The sequence below is a fragment of the Alligator sinensis genome, unplaced genomic scaffold (assembly GCF_000455745.1).
Source record: "Alligator sinensis unplaced genomic scaffold, ASM45574v1 scaffold592_1, whole genome shotgun sequence".
In the NCBI taxonomy this organism is placed as follows: domain Eukaryota; kingdom Metazoa; phylum Chordata; order Crocodylia; family Alligatoridae; genus Alligator; species Alligator sinensis.
Window position 1 is genome coordinate 265,855 of NW_005842214.1, and position 4,711 is coordinate 270,565.

The following is a 4,711-nucleotide window of genomic DNA, read 5'->3' on the forward strand; positions in this document are numbered from 1 at the left end:
ATTTATTTTTTAATTCCTTGTGTCTTTTACCATTAAGTAGGTCCAAGAACCTGTCTCCTGTCCCTCTTAATCTTTTGTGCTAGAAGTAACTCATTTTGAGCATTTGCTGCTCCCTTTCTATCTTTCAAACCTGAATTGTACTCCTGTTGCATTTGTCTTCCATGTGTTACAATTCAGACCTGCTGGCATTGGTCCAGTAAGCAGAAGTGTAACATTTATAGAGTGTAAGCCTTTTCTGGATTTCTCCTACTGTAGACTGTTGGAGGGTTGGGTTCCCTGCTTAAGGAGGAGAGAGCCTCCATCCACGTCAAGTGTATCTCCTTTTTATAGACTAAAAGTAGTAGAACCTGTAAGTATAAAAAGTTAGCATTAGGGGTGCACTAATAAAGATTTTCTTGGCTGATACCGATAGCCGATTATTAACCAGGCAAATTGGCCAATACTGATATGATAACTCAGGGGTTTTCAACCTTTTTTAATAAGTGTACCCCTGGTGGCCCTCTTTTTAAATGCTGTACCCCTGGGCGGGTGGCGAGCGGCTGGATGCGGAGTGGGGAGGCTGTCAAGCGGCCAGACATGGGAAGGGAAAGGGATGGTGAGTGGCCAGATGTGGAGGGTGGTGAGTGGCATCAGCGCGGCATCTGTGCAGCCCATCTCTCACTCTGCCCCAGCCCTGCTTCTGTGAGGCAGTGACGTGGGGTGGCAGTGTTCCATCCCACCGCTGCGTACCCTCTGGGACCTTTCAAAGTCATCATCCCTGTGTTTACTGTTTTATAGGAATGTAGCCGGGCAGCATAGAGAGTGGCTCCTTGCACGGAAGTCTGTGGAGGGGAAGAGGTGTGGGGGGCAGATTGTGGCCCCCATGGTGAGGCAGGGAGAGGGGCAGCAGTTGGGGGTGCTGCCCAGCCAGGGTGGTGAATGGGGCGGGGAGCAGGATGGAGCCACAGACAGTTCGTCCAGGGGATCAGTGTCCCAGTGCTTAAAAATGGCAGTGGGGGTGCTTGAACTAAAGCTCAGTGAATGAACTTTAGTTCAAGTGCAGCCACTACCATTTTTAAGCATGGGAATGCTGTTAAGCAGAGCTGAGCAGGGTGAGGGCAGATGCGGGCTGCTCACTGTGGGCTGGGGGTCTCTGCCCTGCTGCCTTTTCCCTTGGGAGCCCTGCCCTGGCTGCATGCTCCCAGCCTGCCTGGCAGCAGAAGGCACAACTCGCCACCCCCAGTGCTGCTGGGTGGGCAGGAGGTGCATGGCCAGCGCAGGGCTTCCAAAGGAAGGTAGCAGGGTTGAGATTCCTGAGCACACAGCAGACAGCGCATGCACAAATTTGGGGGGGGCACATGCTGCCCTCAGCTCCATCCCATTCCCTGCCCTGGCCCTGGCTCTGGCTCCCATTCACCGCTCTGGCTGGACAGCACCCCCAGCCCTGTCCCTGCCCCTGCCCCACTCTCTCCCTCACTGTGGGGGCCCCAGTCTGCCCCCCCATGCCGCTACTCAGTCCCATGCCCCTTTCCCTCCACTGACCTACCTGCAGGGAGCTGCTCTCCACACTTTCTGGCTGCATTCATGGCCACATGCATGTGTGCAGCTGTGTGCATGCACATGGCATCCAGGGCCCCCTGCCAGAAAGCATATTGTATTTATCAGTTAACATTATTGCCTATACTGGCCAAAAAAAGCTGATAGCCAGTCATGTTAATTTTCCTGTTATCAGAGCCAATCTGATATGACACTGATATATCGGTGCACCTCTAGTTAACATCCTTATTGAGATTCCCTTCCCCCCACACCTCTTCAAGGTAAATGAAGCATAACCTGTGATATCTGCCAAAATTGAGGCCTTGAAATTTGGCACTTGAAGCCATTTAAGCTACCAGCCTGTTCCAACAACTGGCACTTTAAGAAGTTAATATAACTTGCATTCTAGTCAGGTGTCTGATCCCTGGAGGGTAGATGATATCCAGTCAAATTCAGATGTTCTTGTTATTAAAAAAAAAAATCAAAAAAATCTTGTTGGCTTTTGTCAGTGAGTGGTGCCCTTTCTGACATCAGAATGTCATGGTGCAATATTGCAAGGGGCAAGGATTCTTTTTTAGGTGACTGTACTTTCCTTCAGTTAACCTGAAGAAGAGCACCCTGCATTTAAAAGCTTGTCTAATTCTGTCCCAACTATGCAGTTAGTTCAATAAAATAGATCACTCACAGAAATCCTTGCCTCTCATATAATTCCTGGACCATCATAGCTACAACCTCATTAACAGTACCATGGTATAATTTTTGTCTCTTTAGTGTCTCCTGTAACAACTTTGTGCTTAAACAGTGGTCAGCAAATTGCTCTTCTAAAGCTCGATTAACTGTACTTTCTTTGGTGGAAACTGCATTTTGGATAAGGGAGAGAAATCTAAATTCTTCAGTTTTCCTCAAGATGGGCAAGCAAAGGAAGCATAGTCATTTACTGTTGAAAAAGATTCAGGGATGTGACATCCTACAGACCAAGGGAATCTGTTGTCCAGCCTAACTGTGGTCAGGACAGTTCAAAGGCCAGACTACTGCCCAAACATCAAGTGGCTAACTGCACCATAGGAATACATATCTTAGCCCTGTTCGTACCCTTTGAATATTTGTAGAACGTTGTCTGACTCCATGTCTGTGCCAGCAGTGGTTGATGTCACACCCTCCCAAAGAGATTTTACACACAAAACTTTAGTTCTTGCCCATAAATTGGTCCCTTTACTTTGTGATTGGCATTAAATACTATAATGGAATGATGGAAAGATGAATTCTGGATGATGCATCTCATTATAAGCAAATATAAACAAACTGAAAGAAAGCTGAGTGTTACAGTCTTTACCCATGGTGATGGGGGAAGAAACCCTAGACCCATACTCAGTCTTGGACCTCAGTTTCCAGATGTCTGTGATTTTCAACTAGAAGGCTATGCAGATAATAAATCCTGGTAGATAAATAGAGTGTATATGGTGGTATTGGGAGGGAGGGGTTTGCAGAAAAGCTTGGGGCTTAGTCATTTGTTTCTAGGAGTAAGGAAGATGGGCATTTATGGGAGGACAAGCCTTCATTGTCAGTACAGTGCTACTTTTGGACCCCAGGTTATGGTGTTTTGTGTTGACCTTGAGGGTTATCCTCAACCAACCCAAGCCACATGGGCCTCCCTTCCTCAGCTATAGCCTGCAACCAAAGCTGAGCTCTTCTGGGTGTTAATCTTTTCTCCTGGGTCTGTCACTACTTATTGGCAATAGAGAAAGGAAGTGGCATGTTGTAGAAAGGATGGAACTAAAAATGGGGATTTTGGGGATTACACATGAACTTGAGGCCCTCCTCCATATCTTTTGAGTTGTGTCACCCAATTTCAAAAACTAATTTTATAGATTACGATGCTTACCTCCTTGGAATGGGCTATTGCCCAGCCAGGGACAAGCCTGAACCTTTTCTTATCTGCTTATTTTAGGTGCTTATACCTCTACATCCTAGTTGAGAATCACTGCCCTAACTATTAGTATATATGTGGTCTAATATTCATGGCAGCATCATTCCATATTGCATCTTTGGCATATGTCCTTTCAAAGCAACTTTGGCCTTATTAAAGGATTACCAGAAAATTTCTTCCCTTCTGGTTTAGAAATTCACTCTGAACCTGGCAAGCTGGCCATCCAACCTTTGATAGTAGCTTCTGTAAATGGGGGACGTCATAAAGTAACACTCTATGAAAGATGGCCTAGGAACAGATTAGAAATGAGAACAGCCACATAAACCTTGTTCTTGCAGAAACTTGAATTAAAAATGTACCTATGTCTGAAAGGGAAAATGCCATGGGAACTTGCATCAAGTAATGTACTTTAATCTCTTGTGAAAAGTAGTACCTCCAGTAACATAGGAGGCTGCAAAGTTTAGTTTAGTTGATTATATTCTGCCTATTTAAATTTCCTTGTAGTTTCAGTGGCTGGTTGTATTTGTGGCAGATGTAGACCTGTTCTATAATAATCTAGGAAGGATTAAGATGTAATAATTTTATGCACATTGTATGTGTCCTGGTCAGTGAGCTGAAGTTATTGTACATTGAGCATTTTCTAGGTTAATATATTAATCTAATTTAATAGGGATCTAGGGGGGAAAGATCAGCAGAGAAGCAACCCCCCAGTAAACATTGGCCGGGACCGTTACAGGTTTCAGCCTAAAGTGACATAGCTGTTCTGCCAGACTTAAGGCCTAAAAATGAAAAGGATGACACAGTTTAACCCTCTCAGGAGAGGAAGGGGAAATCAAATGTCAGGCGTTAACCAGGGGGCAGGGTGACATAGAGAAACTCTGAAGAAGTTGGTCTTGTCGCACTGAAATCAGGGCAATGGTAAGTTTTAGATAGGTAAGCTTGCATAGAGACCAAATTAATTGTTTTTAAGGTTTCATTATTTTTTCCCCTGTAATACTTTGCTTTAAGGAAGTTCACTGTTGGATAGTATTCTCAGTGCTTCTGGAAGGAATAGATGTTCAGGTGTGGTGGGTAATGATCAGGGATCCTGGTTTTCTCTGATTTAAAAAAAAAAAAAAATCCCCAATTTTTGGACAAAAAAAGTAACCCAAAATCCACATTTTTTCGTGATTGAAATGAAATATCACTATAATATATGTATTCTAATATTCTAAAAGCCTAAATCTATCTGTCTGCCTGTCTGTCCATAATACTCTGATTGGCTGTCTC